The sequence below is a fragment of the Phyllobates terribilis genome, unplaced genomic scaffold (assembly GCF_046119375.1).
Source record: "Phyllobates terribilis strain yellow unplaced genomic scaffold, ASM4611937v1 Scaffold_52__1_contigs__length_9100884, whole genome shotgun sequence".
NCBI lineage: Eukaryota > Metazoa > Chordata > Amphibia > Anura > Dendrobatidae > Phyllobates > Phyllobates terribilis.
The window spans coordinates 2,296,710-2,318,021 of record NW_027362812.1 but is presented as its reverse complement, the minus strand read 5'-3'; the positions used below and the strand labels follow the sequence as shown (position 1 = coordinate 2,318,021).

The 21,312-nt window shown below is 46.3% G+C and overlaps 1 long non-coding RNA gene across 1 annotated transcript; it reads left to right on the top strand.

Moving 5' to 3' along the window:
- Positions 1 to 6,935: 6,935 nt before the first annotated feature.
- LOC141191745 (uncharacterized) lies at positions 6,936 to 7,612 on the top strand. Its single transcript, XR_012265453.1, has 3 exons — positions 6,936 to 7,043; positions 7,126 to 7,373; positions 7,462 to 7,612. It is a non-coding gene; the product is annotated as an uncharacterized lncRNA (long non-coding RNA).
- The last annotated feature ends 13,700 nt before the right edge of the window (positions 7,613 to 21,312 follow it).

The following is a 21,312-nucleotide window of genomic DNA, read 5'->3' as shown; positions in this document are numbered from 1 at the left end:
GTGCCTGTCTCTACGGTGTCACTTACTTAACCGTGTATTCATTATACGTTTTTTAAATTTCCTATTTTTGCAGAATTTGACTATTTAGTTCGGTTGTTCTTGATTGGTTCTTTGGCATTCCTAGTTTGTCTATGGGCTCAATGCAACAAAATGAGTCATCTAGCGTCAATGAACTTTAACCACCTTCACTGCACACGTCAGTGTTGTGTCCTCCTCTCCCCACCCCCAAATAGCTGCAAAGTCCCACCTGTATAGTGGAGCCCAAGACCACACTCTGGATCTCTGGCACTCCTAATGTCACGTGCAGGGGCCCCAGGAGCCTCCGAACACCACACTGACATCTGTCTGCTCTCCTCCACAACTGAGCAGCAGCAGAAGCCCAGCTAACAGACATTGCTGTCACTGCAAACACTCATTGGATTAACTGACACGATGTCAGCGAGTTTCTGAAGATCCGGATACTGCAGCCATGAGATCTGTGGCTGCATTAGGCAGATGGGACATTGCAGCTAATAGAGAGTAAGAGTGTAACAGAGATGGCCCTAAACTGCATTTAAAGGGAATCTGTCACCAGGTTTATTGCCACCTGATCTGAGAGCAGCACAACGTGGGGACAAAGATCCCCAATTCCAGTGACGTGTTGCTTTCTGGGCTGATTGCTGTAGTTTTGATAAGAGATCCTCCACAAGCAGGAGACTGCCACCAGATGACTAGTAAAGCTTCTGCCATGTAGTCCAACCCTGTCCCCACAATGGATGGATAGTTCTGTACACTGTGCATAGGCAGAAAGCTACCAATCAGTGATGTGGGTGGGGTTATACAGAGCCCAGCATTCAGAGCATTTGTAGATCTGCAGCAGACACAGTTACTCTGAACTGCACCAAGTGATCCATCACTGTAATCAGGGTCTCTGCCCCTAAGTCATGCTGCTCTCAGATGGGGCAGCAAAATCCTGGTGACAAATTCACTAACCCCATCCAGCTTCAGGTGCAAGTATTAGAATTGATTCTCATGCTCAAAATTAAATGTAAAGGCAAGTGGCTAATGGCAGGCAATAGGTACAGCAAGGTGTGGAAGAGTTACCTGCAGGATTGTAGGGAACAAACTTCTCAATGTCGGGGTACTGCTGCTCGTCTGTCTTATCAGAAGTGCCAGAAACCTAGAGGGGAACAGGAACCAGGTCACAAGCTTCATTTATCCAGTGTTTGCCATTAGGTTCTCCATATATGATCTGAAAAGGAGTCAGCCAAGCCCCTGTGGCATAGCTGTGGCCTGGCCATACACTGTTTGGCTAGCAGCCATCTCTCCCAACATACAGATGAGCTCTCATGTGTTCTGTGGGGAGGAGGGTAATCTGCTGCCTCTAAGCAATTTGTGCCTAGAGAACAAGGAGCGGGTATTTGAACTGAATATTTGTTAGGGCAGCCAGGAGACCCCCATACACATTACACAGCTAGATTAGCCAGATATTAGCCCACTTTAATCCAACAGATAATAATGGGACTTGTAATAGTAGAACATGCCATGTGATCTTCTTGCAGATGTTCCTGTGGCATTTTAGGATTATGTAGATACAAGTCGGTACATCAGTACAGGGCAGAACACAAGAGCGGTGTATGATCAGAGCTGCGGTAATACATTATACCTGTATAACAGCGGGCGCAGGCTTTGGCACTTTCCGGTCTCCTTTCAGAGGCTGCCCGTTCTTCTGGGTCATTACTTGCTTGTTGACATTTCCCAGAGCTTTTCTTGATGTTTTCCCACTTGATGCAGAACTGCGCACTTTGCCCTGGTGGCTTTTGACAAGCGACTTTCCTATAGGGAAAAAGTCAAGTTACTTACCGGTAACAGGATCTTTCGGAGACCATGACAGCACCATGGGGGGGGGGGGGGGTCAGCCCACCAAGGACAGCAAACCTACAGGCTTAACAAGGGGTGCCACTTCTCGCCTCAGTCTGGATTACAGAGTATTGAGAGGACTGCCAGGATAAACATAGCAAACAATCACAAAATTACTCATACACCACCCATTAAGTGTGAAATTCTAACAAACAGAGTGCTCCCACAAACATGAAGGGAGGAAATATAAGGGTGCTGTCATGGTCTCAGAAAAATCCCGTTACCGGTAAGTAACTTATGACCATCGGTCGACCATGACAGCACCACGAGAGAATTGTAGAGATTAAGAAGTCTTGGGAGGGTCCACAGCTTGGAGCACCCATCTCCCAAAGGTGAGGTCAGATGAAACACCCATATCCAGTCTATAGTGCCTATAGAATGTAGAGGGAGAAGACCAGGTAGCAGCCTTACATATGTCTATCGAGACACCCGTCTTCTCTGCCCAGGAGATAGACAGCCCGGGTGGAGTGAGCGTTCAACCCTTGTGATACTTCTTCGTCACTAAACGCATAAGCTAGAGAAATAGCCTCCCTCATCCATCTAGCTATGGGGACCTTGACTTTAAACCCTTTCCTAACCCCTTGGTAGGATATAAACAATGAGCTCTCTTTCCTAAAGTCTTTGGTAACCGAGAGGTACCTAACCACACAACTCCTTACGTCTAATGTATGCAACTCTGCTTCCTTCTGGTTACTCGGATTAGGACAGAAGGAGGGTAGTACTACTTCCTGAAGTCAGTGGAAATGAGTAGCTACCTTAGGGAGATAGAGTCATTCTTAAACCTGATCCTGCCTATCATCCAGGATTTGAGTAAATGGTAAGGTCAAATTTGGGCTACCACTGGGGTGCCACCTGCTGGCCGTAGAGGTTATTGCAGCACTCCTTTGGAGTCGGCACACATGTGGCCAGGCCCCTCCGGCTACATAGAGAGACCGGAAGCGTGTGGCCCCGCGTATCATGCGGCACTGAAGCTGCAACTTCCCACAGGGACACCACTGCCTGGCGCCAGAACGACACTGGGGCGGCCCACCCCAGACAGGGGCGCAGCTCCCCCTTACCATCTGGCACCAGCATGATGTTGGGGCTGCCAACCCCAGACAGGGGCACAGCCCCTGCTGCCATCCAGCGCCCATTTGATGCTGGGGCTGCCAACCCCAGACATAGGCGCCGCTCCACAGCCACTGACGCAAAGCGATGCTGGAGCTGCCGACCCCAGGCTGTGGGCGCTGCTCGACAGCTCGATTCTTCAGAATCCGTACATCTTCAACAGGTAAGCCTGCCACAGGTTCCCTTCATCAAGGATAGGAAACCAAACTGAGGCGAGAGGTGCCGCCCCTTTTAAGCCTGTAGGTTTCTTGTACTTGGTGGGCGGATTCCCTCTCTCGTGGTGCAGTCATGGTCGACCGATAAATAGATACTTTGAGGACTGTTCCCGAGCATCAATGGGCAAGAAACTGAAAGATTGCCAACACCAAAGCAGCAGAGGCAGAGTCTTCCAATACGCAAGGAACAGAATTATGCCCACCTGGATGTCAGGTGTACTAGTAATCCCAGCACCCATGCCCAATCTGAGCACATACTTGAAAATCATTTCTGCACTAAAAGTGAAAGAAAAAAAACCCACTGGAGTGGCACTTTAACCCCTTAGCAACATGATTTGCAGTTACATCATATGCCAGCTGTGATATTTAGCCATCATCAACCTCTAATAGCCACATGTAGGGCAGAGCTCCACCTGTTAGAGACGGACAGCGGCATTAACAGCGAACTGAGAAGGGAGTCATGCCATGTGCCCATCTGTGCTCCTGTAACACGATCGTGGGATGCCATCACTGCCAGAAAGGAGTCTGCTGAAAAGACCCATGCCTGTCATGACAGATCTGTGAATGCTGGCTATATACTGCAGTATTGCTGTACGTAACAAGAAATCAGATGATTGCATGTTCAAGTCCCCTAAGGCTATGTGCCCACGATGCAGAAATACTCCGGATTTTTCCTGAGCGTTTCTGCATCTCCCCTGGCAGAAAAAACGCATGTGGATTGTACATGTGGATTGTACATGCGGATTGTACATGCGGATTGTACATGCGGATTGTACATGCGGATTGTACATGCGGATTGTACATGTGGATTGTACATGCGGATTGTACATGCATTTTCCTGCCAGGGACATGCGGAAATGAAGAGTTCTTAACATGCATTTCCGCATGCGGGTTGTCAAGCGCTTTCCAAGCGATTTTAGCATCACTTGGAAAGTGCTTGTCAACTTGGTCACACTATATAAATCCATGCAAACGATATGGATTTATATAGTGTGACCCGAGAGAATGTTAAAAAATAAAAAATAAATCTATACTTACCTTCCGATAGACCCCAGAGTCTTGCTTCACTCGGTGCTGACTGCAGGCAGATCGCGGTACACTGCACTGAAGGACCTGCCGACGTCAGCGTCGCGTGACCCATCACATGACTATGACATCAGCGCAGGTCCTTCAGTCCATCGCGATTTGCCGGCATGAGAGGAGGGGCGCAGCGGGGGCCGCCAGAAGGTAAGTATCATATTTAGTTTTTATTTTATTCTTTTTTTCACAGTTTCTATAGTACCCGGGTCCGGAGGACGGTCTCCTCTCCTCTAGACCTGGGAACCATCCGCACATTGGAACGCGTGGATTGCGCATCTACATATACAGTGATGCGTAATCCATGCGATCTAATGCAAGTAAGTGGCGGCGAAAAAGCAGCACTTCCGCAAAATAATTGGTAGTGCTGCGTTTTTTTTCCGCAATGATAATCCGCAGCAGAAATTTCCGCAGCATGTGCACAGCACATGTGGATTATCATTGGGGAACATGGCAGGCCTTCTACCATGTGTTTTTTAAGCGTTTCTGCAGCATTTTTGCCGCTGCGGAAATGCTTAAAAAACGCATCGTGGGCACACAGCCTAAGGGGACAAAAAGGAAAAAGTATAATCTGAACCTTCAAATCACCCCTGCCCCTCTATGACCCATTTTAAAATAAAACATATGGGCGTTACTTCTGTAAAAGTCCAATCAAAATATAAAAATAATTTACCTGATCAGTGAACGGCATAAAAACAAAAACCCTCATATGGCTGTATTGACAGAAAGATAAAGTTACTGCTCTTAGAAGAATAAGAAAAATGCAGAGATGGGAAATAACACGGTCAGGAAGGGGTTAAATTCTGCCACTTCTATAGAAAATTGAACCCATTTCGCTGACTGCCTTCAATGGCAGCCAAATAAGGCAGAGGGTTAGAGGAATACTGACCTTATATTGTAGACTTCTAGGATGCTTAAGAAGTGGACATTCCCTTTAAGCTACATTGTGCAGACAAAGCCATGGCAGTGTAGAAGGCCGACAAGATCTCAGTGGAAAGGCTGCAGGTTTGCGTCTGCATTAGGCAAGTTATAGAGGTAGAAGTGTTGGGACCTTGTCGCTGTGCAGGTAGAATCTGGAGCCTCGGCACCGTCCTGCGTAGCCCATACTACAGGGAGGAGCAGCGCCATGTGTAGTAATCTGAGCAGGATAGTCAGTGTTCAGCCAGCACTGATGGAGACTGACACCCCAACTCATTACCCAATACATGACAGTCTTAAAGAACCTCTCCCATCAGAGCTTATCCTCTTAATATATTGTAATTATATAGGACTGTGTACTAACAATTGCTCACTTTACCTTTCTACCCAGTAAATTCTTTTCTATGTAGAAACAGGAAGCCTCTTCCCTGCAAAAATCATTCTCCTCTTCCCCTCCTGACCCAGCTGCTCCCTCCTCCTCTGCAGGGACTTATGACTCATGCAGGAAAAGTTCACCTTGTGTTAACATAGAGATTAGAAGGATTCAGCTAGTCAGTTTTTAATCACATCTCTTTTCCATTAGGTAAATGACAATAAGCTGGGTAGAAAGGCAAAATGAGCAATTGTAAGTACACAGTGCTATATAATATGATGACTGCAATATATAGAGAATAAAAACTGATGGGAGAGATTCTTTAAAGATGGGTGGGCAAAAGTAAAAGCAAAGTTTATTATGAGGTGGACTCCACTTAACACTTCTGGTGAGGCGCACCATAGTGATGGGGTGCACTTAATTTATGGAAAGTTGTGACTCAGGTGGCTTCACCATGCTCCGTCCACTTGGCAGAGCTGGAGTGAAAGTGCTTAAATAAATAAATATATATATTGAGTGCAAGGGATAATTTTATTTAATCGAACACGATGACAAAATCCCAAACCGACCCAAATTCATCTTCAAAAAGGCACGTAACCTAGGATCAATTATAGCCCCCACAGTAAGGATACACACCAGTTCTCAAAAACCTCAAACCCCATTCCATCAAAAACTAAAAGGCTTCTTTCCATGCAAAAAATGTAAGACATGCAAAACCCTAAACACACCAAAACAACACACTGTCAGCCACCAAAAAGAAATATACCCCATCACAGATTTTATAACATGCAACACCACAGGGGTCATATACGGGCTATATTGCCCATGTGGCAAATTATATATAGGCAGAACAAAAAGACCTATGAACATCAGGATCAACGAACATTTAAGGAACATCAAAAATAAATACATGGGCCACCCTCTCTCAAAACACTTTATAAAAAAACACAATGGGTCAATAAAAGGAATTAAAATAGTAGGTATACAAATCGTCCACAAGAACTGGAGACAAGGAGATTTTATTAAGAGCATGTCCAGGAAAGAAAGTGAGTGGATTTTTAAACTGAACACCTTAAGACCAAGAGGATTGAACAGCGAAATAGAGCTCTTTGCATTTAATGACTAACAAATTGACCTATGACGTCACCAGCCCTGCATATATAAGGACACCATTTGACTGGGTTAAGCCATCCCTGAGGAAGACAGCCGCAGTTGTTGAAACGCGTCGGACTGACCCTTAACACAGCTAAAGAGGCGCCCACAGGCCTCCGTACCTTGTGCACGCTGCACGCCACGTGACCCCACGTCACGCTGCCCCCCTCTCGCGCGCTCTCCACATACTCTCTCTCTCCTCCTCCTACCCGGAAGTAGCGAGCACGCGGCAGTCACCGGCCAGGACTCCGCTCTCGCTCCGGACCTCGACCACCCCCAGACGGTGAAGCCCTCTACAGACCGTAAGTAACAACGGGCCCCTGCCCCACCAAGTCCATACTGTACGCAGCTGACCCTCTAATGGTTTTTCCCTGTTCCCCGCAGTACTTGCTATCAACCCCTTCAGTTGGGCTCTGCACCAGCCACCCTCCCTATTGCTGAATCTGGCACCCACTGTTTCCAGCCAGAGCCTCCTGGTGCACCCAACATAGGAAAACATAAGCCTCCTACTGTATCCTATCTCTGGTTACCTCTGACATAACTATAGCCTCCTACTACAGCACCCTGCTGTATCTACATTATGGAGACCTGAACCAGCATCTACTATTGACACCCTAATCCCTACGAAGCAGGTAAATCACGATCTCTGGGTAAAAACTGGAGGCTACAGCCACAATCCAGTGATACCTTAACAGATACACCCCCTCCCCCTCCCTACAGATCTCTATACAGCGAACAGAGGCATTACATGCTAGTACAAGCCTCTTGCTGCATCCTACTTCTGACCTCCTCGTGCTACCTCCACTCAACAAGGGACCAGGACTACTACCTCCAGCTCATTCTAAGACGTCCCTGGATGCCCCTTGTACCTACCAACAGGTAACCCCAAAACTCTTGTCTCCAAGGCTTGTACCACAGCTACATCAGTTAATTTATGATCTATCCCTATTCCTTCCCCCTGCAGATCTAACTCAGATCATCAACCCACAGCCGTGTGTGACATATCCTCTACCTCTCTCCAAGAAGGACCAGGACCGATACCTCCTAGTCATCCAAAATAATCAGGACACCCCCCGCTACCCTCTAGAAGGTAACTAATCCAAAACTACCCTCTTTGAACCCCGTACCTTAACCCTTGAGCCCTGCACCCTATTCTTAATACTTGTCTCCTCTCACTCCCTATAGTACTGCTCCGGTGAATCCAGTATTATCCACACAGCCTGCTGACTGTCACACCAGTAGCAGTGCTACTGTGGATCAACAGCTAACTACTACCACAGTCTATTGAGTACCATACCAAGAACAGGTAACTCACGACCCAACTCAGAGTCCAGCAGAGACATCTCTGTCGAGTTCCACCCCCACTTATCCATACATTTTTTTTGTGTACCCCACTCTAGGTACCCCTCGTCCTCCCTCCCAGGCACCAACACGTGCCACCAGTGAACCTCCATACCCCATACGAGGCACTAGTATCAGGTAACCACAGACAAACAGATACCTACCCCTTCCCCCATCGCTCATTAGTATACCATATTTATACATTCCTATTCTATCCCACCAGGTCTACAAGCCTTTGCCTCCTTATACATCTACTGCAACCGAACATCCTCAGACTACGAGGGAAAAAGGCCTATTTTTATCAATCAGTGATTACCTTGTATCAGTGGACACCGATCTATTTATCGATTTTATAACTTTTAATACTTTTAATAACTATTCTTATATCCGACCCAGTGACCTCACTGAGTCTGAATCATTTTAACTAGCTATTTTTAAGCACATGTTCGATTAAATAAAATTATCCCTTGCACTCAAAATCTCTCGTGCCGTCCTTCTGTTCACTACCACTAGCGCAAATTTACTTCTTCTCGGCTATATCAACACTTATTTGGACAACCCTGGTTCCCTGTCCACAAATTTGCTGCCACTAGTAGTGACGAGCCCACAGCGCCTCCTGTACCCATATACTAACCAATTATATATATATATATATATATATTATATAAAAAAATTAACATCTAGTTGCATAAAAGTTTTGACCTGTCAGAGTTCTGCTAGAAATCTATTAAACCCCTTGATGAATTGGGGCCAGATCGGCCGTTACCTTTAGAAACCACTTACCGGCACCTGATAGTTGTGCACGATCTCTGGACAACAGCGCAGCATTAACATCACCGTTCTCCTGGTCACTGTAGATCACGGTCGCCATTATAGTCAGATTCTGCAGGCAAAATATAAGAATGAGCCACGTTTCATTTTAGAACACACCAACAAGTAGTGTCCTCCTCACCAACCCCTGGACAATCTCCTGACACCACAACTCAGGAATATTAGAGGAGCCCTTCATAATGCTGGTCCTTGTCAGGAGGAGTATAGCGAGAGCTCAGGAGAGGAAGCCATTCCTGGTAAGCAGGTGCCCAGTGTTATAGCGATGATCCTCCTACAGATGCCAGGACCAGAGAATAGAGGACTGTGCCTCCAACCACAGCAACAACCCATTACAGGAACCGGACAGATCCATAGAGCCATGAGCAGCATTGATCAGTAGCCATGTCTACACTGCAGCAATTACCCATTACAGGGACCTGACAGATCCATAGTGCTATGAGCAGCACTGATCAGCAGCCATGTCTACACTGCAGCAATTACCCATTACAGGGACCTGACAGATCCATAGTGCTATGAGCAGCACTGATCAGCCGCCATGTCTACACTGCAGCAATTACCCATTACAGGGTCCTGACAGATCCATAGGGCTATGAGCTGCATTGATCAGGAGCCATGTGTACACTGCAGCAATTGCCCATTACAGGGACCTGACAGATCCATAGTGCTATGAGCAGCACTGATCAGCTGCCATGTCTACACTGCAGCAATTACCCATTACAGGGACCTGACAGATCCATAGTGCTATGAGCTGCACTGACCAGGAGCCATGTGTACACTGCAACAATTACCCATTACAGGGACCTGACAGATCCATAGTGCTATGAGCAGCACTGATCAGCAGCTATGCCTACACTGCAGCAATTACCCATTACAGGGACCTGACAGATCCATAGTGCTATGAGCAGCACTGATCAGTAGCCATGTCTACACTGCAGCAATTACCCATTACAGGGTCCTGACAGATCCATTCTGCTATGAGCAGCACTGAGCAGCAGCCATGTCTACACTGCAGCAATTACCCATTACAGGGACCTGACAGATCCATAGTGTTATGAGCAGCACTGATCAGCCGCCATGTCTACACTGCAGTAATTACCCATTACAGGGTCTTGATCGATCCATAGTGCTATGAGCAGCACTGATCAGCAGCCATGTCTACACTGCAGCAGTTACCCATTACAGCGTCCTGACAGATCCATAGTGCTATGAGCAGCACTGATCAGCAGCCATGTCTACACTGCAGCAATTACCCATTACAGGGTCCTGACAGATCCATAGTGCTATGAGCAGCACTGATCAGCAGCCATGTCTACACTGCAGCAATTACGCATTACAGGGTCCTGACAGATCCATAGTGCTATGAGCTGCACTGATCAGCAGCCATTTCTACACTGCAGCAATTACCCATTACAGGGTCCTGACCGATCCATAGTGCTATGAGCAGCACTGATCAGCAGCCATGTCTACACTGCAGCAATTACCCATTACAGGGTCCTGACAGATCCATAGTGCTATGAGCAGCACTGATCAGCAGCCATGTCTACACTGCAGTAATTACCCATTACAGGGACCTGACAGATCCATAGTGCTATGAGCAGCACTGATCAGCAGCCATGTCTACACTGCAGCAATTACCCATTACAGGGTCCTGACAGATCCATAGTGCTATGAGCAGCACTGATCAGCAGCCATGTCTACACTGCAGCAATTACCCATTACAGGGTCCTGACAGATCCATAGTGCTATGGGCAGCACTGATCAGCAGCCATGTCTACACTGCAGCAATTACCCATTACAGGGACCTGACAGATCCATAGTGTTATGAGCAGCACTGATCAGCAGCCATGTCTGCACTGCAGCAATTACCCATTACAGGGTCCTGACCGATCCATAGTGCTATGAGCAGCACTGATCAGCAGCCATGTCTACACTGCAGCAATTACCCATTACAGGGTCCTCACAGATCCATAGTGCTATGAGCAGCACTGATCAGCCGCCATGTCTACACTGCAGCAATTACCCATTACAGGGTCCTGACAGATCCATAGTGCTATGAGCAGCACTGATCAGCAGCCAAGTCTACACTGCAGCAATTACCCATTACAGGGTCCTGACAGATCCATAGTGCTATGAGCAGCACTGATCAGCAGCCATGTCTACACTGCAGCAATTACGCATTACAGGGTCCTGACAGATCCATACTGCTATGAGCAGCACTGATCAGCAGCCATGTCTACACTGCAGCAATTACCCATTACAGGGACCTGACAGATCCATAGTGCTATGAGCAGCACTGATCAGCAGCCATGTCTACACTGCAGCAATTACCCATTACAGGGTCCTGACAGATCCATATTGCTATGAGCAGCACTGATCAGCAGCCATGTCTACACTGCAACAATTACGCATTACAGGGTCCTGACAGATCCATAGTGCTATGAGCAGCACTGATCAGCAGCCATGTCTACACTGCAGCAATTACCCATTACAGGGTCCTGACCGATCCATAGTGCTATGAGCAGCACTGATCAGCAGCCATGTCTACACTGCAGCAATTACCCATTACAGGGTCCTGACAGATCCATAGTGCTATGAGCAGCACTGATCAGCAGCCATGTCTACACTGCAGCAATTACCCATTACAGGGACCTGACAGATCCATAGTGCTATGAGCAGCACTGATCAGCAGCCATGTCTACACTGCAGCAATTACCCATTACAGGGTCCTGACAGATCCATAGTGCTATGAGCAGCACTGATCAGCAGCCATGTCTACACTGCAGCAATTACCCATTACAGGGTCCTGACAGATCCATAGTGCTATGGGCAGCACTGATCAGCAGCCATGTCTACACTGCAGCAATTACCCATTACAGGGTCCTGACAGATCCATATTGCTATGAGCAGCACTGATCAGCAGCCATGTCTACACTGCAGCAATTACGCATTACAGGGTCCTGACAGATCCATAGTGCTATGAGCAGCACTGATCAGCAGCCATGTCTACACTGCAGCAATTACCCATTACAGGGTCCTGACCGATCCATAGTGCTATGAGCAGCACTGATCAGCAGCCATGTCTACACTGCAGCAATTACCCATTACAGGGTCCTGACAGATCCATAGTGCTATGAGCAGCACTGATCAGCAGCCATGTCTACACTGCAGCAATTACCCATTACAGGGACCTGACAGATCCATAGTGCTATGAGCAGCACTGATCAGCAGCCATGTCTACACTGCAGCAATTACCCATTACAGGGTCCTGACAGATCCATAGTGCTATGAGCAGCACTGATCAGCAGCCATGTCTACACTGCAGCAATTACCCATTACAGGGTCCTGACAGATCCATAGTGCTATGGGCAGCACTGATCAGCAGCCATGTCTACACTGCAGCAATTACCCATTACAGGGACCTGACAGATCCATAGTGTTATGAGCAGCACTGATCAGCCGCCATGTCTGCACTGCAGCAATTACCCATTACAGGGTCCTGACCGATCCATAGTGCTATGAGCAGCACTGATCAGCAGCCATGTCTACACTGCAGCAATTACCCATTACAGGGTCCTCACAGATCCATAGTGCTATGAGCAGCACTGATCAGCAGCCATGTCTACACTGCAGCAATTACCCATTACAGGGTCCTGACAGATCCATAGTGCTATGAGCAGCACTGATCAGCAGCCATGTCTACACTGCAGCAATTACCCATTACAGGGTCCTGACAGATCCATAGTGCTATGAGCAGCACTGATCAGCAGCCATGTCTACACTGCAGCAATTACGCATTACAGGGTCCTGACAGATCCATAGTGCTATGGGCAGCACTGATCAGCAGCCATGTCTACACTGCAGCAATTACCCATTACAGGGACCTGACAGATCCATAGTGTTATGAGCAGCACTGATCAGCCGCCATGTCTGCACTGCAGCAATTACCCATTACAGGGTCCTGACCGATCCATAGTGCTATGAGCAGCACTGATCAGCAGCCATGTCTACACTGCAGCAATTGCCCATTACAGGGTCCTCACAGATCCATAGTGCTATGAGCAGCACTGATCAGCAGCCATGTCTACACTGCAGCAATTACCCATTACAGGGTCCTGACAGATCCATAGTGCTATGAGCAGCACTGATCAGCAGCCATGTCTACACTGCAGCAATTACCCATTACAGGGTCCTGACCGATCCATAGTGCTATAAGCAGCACTGATCAGCAGCCATGTCTACACTGCAGCAATTACCCATTACAGGGTCCTGACAGATCCATACTGCTATGAGCAGCACTGATCAGCAGCCATGTCTACACTGCAGCAATTACCCATTACAGGGTCCTGACAGATCCATAGTGCTATGGGCAGCACTGATCAGCAGCCATGTCTACACTGCAGCAATTACCCATTACAGGGACCTGACAGATCCATAGTGTTATGAGCAGCACTGATCAGCCGCCATGTCTGCACTGCAGCAATTACCCATTACAGTGTCCTGACCGATGCATAGTGCTATGAGCAGCACTGATCAGCCGCCATGTCTACACTGCAGCAATTACCCATTACAGGGTCCTCACAGATCCATAGTGCTATGAGCAGCACTGATCAGCAGCCATGTCTACACTGCAGCAATTACCCATTACAGGGTCCTGACAGATCCATAGTGCTATGAGCAGCACTGATCAGCAGCCATGTCTACACTGCAGCATTTACCCATTACAGGGTCATGACAGATCCATAGTGCTATGAGCAGCACTGATCAGCTGCCATGTCTACACTGCAGCAATTACCCATTACTGGGTCCTGACAGATCCATAGTGCTATGAGCAGCACTGATCAGCAGCCATGTCTACACTGCAGCAATTACCCATTACAGGGTCCTGACAGATCCATAGTGCTATGAGCAGCACTGATCAGCAGCCATGTCTACACTGCAGCAATTACCCATTACAGGGTCCTGACAGATCCATAGTGCTATGAGCAGCACTGATCAGCAGCCATGTCTACACTGCAGCAATTACCTATTACAGGGTCCTGACAGATCCATAGTGCAATGAGCAGCACTGATCAGCAGCCATGTCTACACTGCAGCAATTACCCATTACAGGGTCCTGACAGATCCATAGTGCTATGAGCAGCACTGATCAGCAGCCATGTCTACACTGCAGCAATTACCCATTACAGGGTCCTCACAGATCCATAGTGCTATGAGCAGCAATGATCAGCAGCCATGTCTACACTGCAGCAATTACCTATTACAGGGTCCTGACAGATCCATAGTGCAATGAGCAGCACTTATCAGCCGCCATGTCTACACTGCAGCAATTACCCATTACAGGGTCCTGACAGATCCATAGTGCTATGAGCAGCACTGATCAGCAGCCATGTCTACACTGCAGCAATTACCTATTACAGGGTCCTGACAGATCCATAGTGTTATGAGCAGCACTGATCAGCAGCCATGTCTACACTGCAGCAATTACCCATTACAGGGTCCTGACAGATCCATAGTGCTATGGGCAGCACTGATCAGCAGCCATGTCTACACTGCAGCAATTACCCATTACAGGGACCTGACAGATCCATAGTGCTATGAGCAGCACTGATCAGCAGCCATGTCTACACTGCAGCAATTACCATTACAGGGTCCTGACAGATCCATAGTGCTATGAGCAGCACTGATCAGCCGCCATGTCTACACTGCAGCAATTACCCATTACAGGGTCCTGACAGATCCATTCTGCTATGAGCAGCACTGATCAGCAGCCATGTCTACACTGCAGCAATTACCCATTACAGGGTCCTGACAGATCCATTCTGCTATGAGCAGCACTGATCAGTAGCCATGTCTACACTGCAGCAATTACCCATTACAGGGTCCTGACAGATCCATAGTGCTATGAGCAGCACTGATCAGCAGCCATGTCTACACCGAAGCAATTACCCATTACAGGGACCTGACAGATCCATAGTGCTATGAGCAGCACTGATCAGCCGCCATGTCTACACTGCAGCAATTACCCATTACAGGGTCCTGACAGATAACATACAACATAAAAAAAAAATTTTATGGGCATCATAAACACCCTTTAAAAAAATTTGTGGGTGTTGCATCACGGACCACGGTCACCCTGGTGATATGGTGGTGGATGATGAGGAGAAGGAGGAGGACAAGAGCAAATAGCCACCAAAATCAGGAAGCGTATACCCATGTGTGGGTGTGAAAAGGTGCATGTGAATACACCTCCCAAAAAAAGACACTGGATTTGAGTTTATTTTCCCAGAACTTGGACAGTGTTCCACTGCCTCTGCTGGATTGGAGTTGTGTCTCTCGCCTCTGCTGCTTGGTTGTCCAACGAACTGTGACCTCTGCCACCAGCGTTTTCAGATTTTTAATAGTTCCGCAACAAGGGCCTTCTGGTACTGCCCCATTTTTGTAGACCTGTCCGCCTCAGGAATAAGAGATAGAAATTTCTACTTGTAGAGTGGGTCTAGAAGTGTCACCAACCAGTAATGACGGTCACCCAAAATTTTGAGAACGCGAGGGTCATGGGAAAGGCAGCGTAACAAACTCAGCCATGCGTGCCAGACTGCTAACAGGCAATACTTCTGTGTCCTCACCAATAGGACCACTGACCATGCTCTCCTCCTCTCTATCCCCAGGCCATCCACGCTGAACAGACGGTATGACAGTAGTGCAGATAGTACCATCTATAGCGCAGGAAACTAGCTCCTGTTCTTACTCCTCCTCTTCCTCATTGTCACCCAATCCACATTGGGATGAGATGAGGCTGGGCTGTGTGTAATCACCCTGTATGGTTCCTTGCTCCATCTCATCGTGCTCCGCCAGCAGTGCATACTCTTTTATTGTGAGCAGAGAGCATTTCAGAAGACAGAAGCAGGATGGTGACGCTAAGGCTAAGTGCCCACATAGCGTTTTTCAAGCGTATATGCTGTGGAATTTCCGCAGCATAAACGCTTGTTAAACGCTAGGTAATCCGCCCCCCATGGTCCCCAAGGGGATTCCGCAAGTTCTATGCCCATGCTGCGGATGTTTCCGCAGCGTTTATGCTGCGCTCAAAAATCCGCAGCATGTCCATTAATTTTGCGGAAGCGCAGCGTAATCGCCGCCATTGACTTGCATTGAGACGCACATAATTCGTGTCAGTACATTTGTACTCACGGATTATATGCGTTTCAATGTGCGGATGGTACCCAGTTCTGGAGGAGAGGAGACTCTCATCCAGACCTGGGTACCATTGTACCTGTAAAAAAAAGAATAAAATAAAAAATAAAGTTTATATTCACCTTTCGACGGCCCCCGGTCTCCTTCCCTTTGCTTGCGGGCAGGACTGAAGGACCTGCGGTGACGTCACAGTCATGTGACCGCAGGCCCTTCAGTGCAGTGTCCCGCGATCACCTGGCAGACAGAAGCGAGCGCAGCTACACACGCCGGGCCATCGGAGGGTAAGTATAGGTTTATTTTTTTATTTTTAAACATTCTTACGGTCACACTATATAAATCCATGCCGGTTGCATGGATTTATATAGTGTGACCTAGTTGTCAAGCACTTTCCAAGTGATGCTAAAATCGCCTGGAAAGCGCTTGTCAATCCGTATGCGGAAACGCATGTGAAAACGCTTCAAATCCGCATGTATTTGGCAGGAAAAACGCATGCATAATCTGCCAGGGAGATGCAGAAATGATGCAGAAATTTTCTGCTTCATTTCTGCATCGTGGGCACATAGCCTAATTATGGCGTCATCGCCACTCACCATCTTGGTGGAGTCCTCAAAGTTTTGGAGGATATGTCTGACATCCATGTCCACTCCTGAGGTGTTACGTGTGGAGTCTGAACTGAATACCGACGGCCTTGTTGATGCTGGTAGTCAACAACTGCCGTCTTCTGCTCACAAATCCTTCCCAACATCTGCAGTGTAGAGTTCCAACGCGTAGGGACATCACACACCAGTCTATGAGCCGGAAGCTGCAAACGCTGCTGAAACACGGCAAGGGTGGCGGAAGCTGGAGGTGATTTTCTAAAATGGGCACACAGGCGGCGTACTTTAACAAGCAGATCCGGCAGCTCCAGGTAGGATTTGAGACAGCGCTGAACCACGAGGTTAAGCACATGGGCCAGGCCTGGTACGTGTGTGAGCTCGCCTCAGAGCTGCCACCAGGGTCCGGCCATTGTCACACACGACCATGCCTGGCTTTAGGCTCGGCGGTGTGAGCCACAGATCTACCTGCTCTCCCTCCACTGTCTGATTCCGGGGTGACTGACGAGCACAGCGGCCCCAGGTCTGATATAGACCTGATGACTCTGTGCGGCCAGCCAATCACTGTAATGCCACAACCAACATGGCTGCGGCATTACAATGAGTGACAGGCAATCCCTGCATGTTCATTAGCTCGGTAAAGAGCAACAAGCATGCAGGGAGGGGACTCGAGCTCCTGCCGAGCAACCCCGGAAATACTCAGCGAGCGTGGAGCATCTCGAGCAGTGAGATGCTGGGACGAGCACCGAGCAGTAGAGAGCATGCTCGCTCATCACTAGTCTTCATGCATCAGGTCCATGTATTCAGCAGTACATGATTCATCTGCACTACCACAGACTGTAGAGACAAGGAGAAGAGGAAACCCCAGAGAATTAGTAGGGAGGTTTCTCTCTACAGAAGCCGGGCGAGGAGCAGCTCATCATTCAGCCCCATGCTATACCTGCATCCACCACCAGGGGGAGCCCGGAGAACAGACTTGGGTTATAGAGCCCATATATGAAATCCTATGCACAGGGCTCCCCCTACTGGTGTCTAGCGGCAGCGCAAGACTAGAGTAAGCCACAGGAGAGCCAACATGGCGACATTACAGCTCCCGGCACACCAGCACCATCAGGACATAGGCGGGCATGCTGGGAGTTGTAGTCTCACGGCAGCTGACAAGCCAGCGCTTGTCATGTAACAGAGGTAATAAGACGCCATAACACAAACCGCCCTCCACCAGCAGCGTAACAGGCAGGGAAGCCGGGAACGTATTCACAGACGGTTACTAGACACCGCCTGACAGCCGCTCCTGAGAGCGGAGCGGGCACCGATAAAGAGCACGGACGGGAAGCCGGGACCGCCGATCCAGAACTGTCATCAGCGCGTCCTGATTGGTCGCTGCCCCGGCACCTCTGTAATCTGATTGGATAATGGACGGGCCGCTCTTATTGGCTGGAGACACGTTACCTACTCGCCTGTAATAGCGCTATAATAGTCCTGTTATCACTGTACAGGGGAGGAGCTTGGCTGCGCTTTATAGGGGGGGGGTATAGGATTTCATCCCTGGGGGGTCTCATCTGTTTTATCTTATGTAACGTAAATCTGTAGGCTCCAAGATACATAAAAGCACGGGGTTTCCTGTGTCCCTGCTGGGCTCTTGTGGTTATTCTCAGCCCTCCCCTCCGACCTCCGCTCCGTCCTCCCCTCCGTCCTCCGCTCCGACCTCCGCTCCGTCCTCCCCTCCGACCTCCGCTCCGTCCTCCCCTCCGACCTCCGCTCCGTCCTCCCCTCCGTCCTCCCCTCCGACCTCCGCTCCGTCCTCCCCTCCGTCCTCCCCTCCGTCCTCCCCTCCGTCCTCCGCTCCGTCCTCCGCTCCGGCCTCCGCTCCGTCCTCCGCTCCGCCCTCCCCTCCGTCCTCCCCTCCGCCCTCCGCTCCGTCCTCCGCTCCTCTGTCCTCCGCTGCAGAATATTATAATATACAGCTCACCTGCTGCAGAATATTATAATATACAGCTCATCTACTGCAGAATATTATAATATACAGCTCATCTACTGCAGAATATTATAATATACAGCTCATCTACTGCAGAATATTATAATATACAGCTCACCTGCTGCAGAATATTATATATACAGCTCATCTACTGCAGAATATTATAATATACAGCTCATCTTCTGCAGAATATTATAATATACAGCTCATCTACTGCAGAATATTATAATATACAGCTCACCTGCTGCAGAATATTATAATATACAGCTCATCTTCTGCAGAATATTATAATATACAGCTCATCTACTGCAGAATATTATAATATACAACTCACCTGCTGCAGAATATTATAATATACAACTCATCTACTGCAGAATATTATATATACAGCTCATCTGCTGCAGAATATTATATATACAGCTCATCTTCTGCAGAATATTATATATACAGCTCATCAGCTGCAGAATATTATAATATACTGCTCATCTCCTGCAGAATATTATATATACAGCTCATCTATTGCAGAATATTATATATACAGCTCATCTACTGCAGAATATTATAATATACAGCTCATCTACTGCAGAATATTATAATATACAACTCATCTACTGCAGAATGTTATAATATACAGCTCATCTACTGCAGAATATTATATATACAGCTCATCTACTGCAGAATATTATAATATACAGCTCATCTACTGCAGAATATTATAATATACAGCTCATCTACTGCAGAATATTATATATACAGCTCATCTACTGCAGAATAATATAATATACAGCTCACCTGCTGCAGAATATTATAATGTACAGCTCATCTACTGCAGAATATTATATATACAGCTCACCTGCTGCAGAATATTATAATGTACAGCTCATCTACTGCAGAATATTATAATATACAGCTCATCTGCTGCAGAATATTATATATACAGCTCATCTACTGCAGAATATTATATATACAGCTCATCTATTGCAGAATATTATATATACAGCTCATCTACTGCAGAATATTATAATATACAGCTCATCTACTGCAGAATATTATAATATACAACTCATCTACTGCAGAATGTTATAATATACAGCTCATCTACTGCAGAATATTATATATACAGCTCATCTACTGCAGAATATTATAATATACAGCTCATCTGCTGCAGAATATTATATATACAGCTCATCTACTGCAGAATATTATAATATACAACTCATCTACTGCAGAATGTTATAATATACAGCTCATCTACTGCAGAATATTATATATACAGCTCATCTACTGCAGAATATTATAATATACAGCTCATCTACTGCAGAATATTATAATATACAACTCATCTACTGCAGAATGTTATAATATACAGCTCATCTACTGCAGAATATTATATATACAGCTCATCTTCTGCAGAATATTATAATATACAGCTCATCTACTGCAGAATATTATATATACAGCTCATCTACTGCAGAATATTATATATACAGCTCATCTACTGCAGAATATTATAATATACAGCTAATCTACTGCAGAATATTATAATATACAGCTCATCTACTACAGAATATTATATATACAGCTCATCTACTACAGAATATTATATATACAGCTCATCTACTGCAGAATATTATAATATACAGCTCATCTGCTGCAGAATATTATAATATACAGCTCATCTACTACAGAATATTATATATACAGCTCATCTACTACAGAATATTATATATACAGCTCATCTACTGCAGAATATTATAATATACAGCTCATCTTCTGCAGAATATTATATATACAGCTCATCTACTGCAGAATAGTATATATACAGCTCATGTACTGCAGAATATTATATATACAGCTCATCTTCTGCAGAATATTATAATATACAGCTCATCTGCTGCAGAATATTATAATATACAGCTCATCTACTGCAGAATATTATATATACAGCTCATCTTCTGCAGAATATTATATATACAGCTCATCTACTACAGAATATTATATATACAGCTCATCTACTGCAGAATATTATAATATACAGCTCATCTGCTGCAGAATATTATAATATACAGCTCATCTACTGCAGAATATTATATATACAGCTCATCTACTACAGAATATTATAATATACAGCTCATCTTCTGCAGAATATTATATATACAGCTCATCTACTGCAGAATATTATATATACAGCTCATCTACTACAGAATATTATAATATACAGCTCATCTACTACAGAATATTATAATATACAGCTCATCTACTACAGAATATTATATATACAGCTCATCTACTACAGAATATTATATATACAGCTCATCTACTGCAGAATATTATAATATACAGCTCATCTACTACAGAATATTATAATATACAGCTCATCTTCTGCAGAATATTATATATACAGCTCATCTACTGCAGAATATTATAATATACAGCTCATCTACTGCAGAATATTATAATATACAGCTCATCTTCTGCAGAATATTATAATATACAGCTCATCTACTGCAGAATATTATAATATACAGCTCATCTACTGCAGAATATTATATATACAGCTCATCTACTGCAGAATATTATAATATACAGCTCATCTACTACAGAATATTATAATATACAGCTCATCTGCTGCAGAATATTATA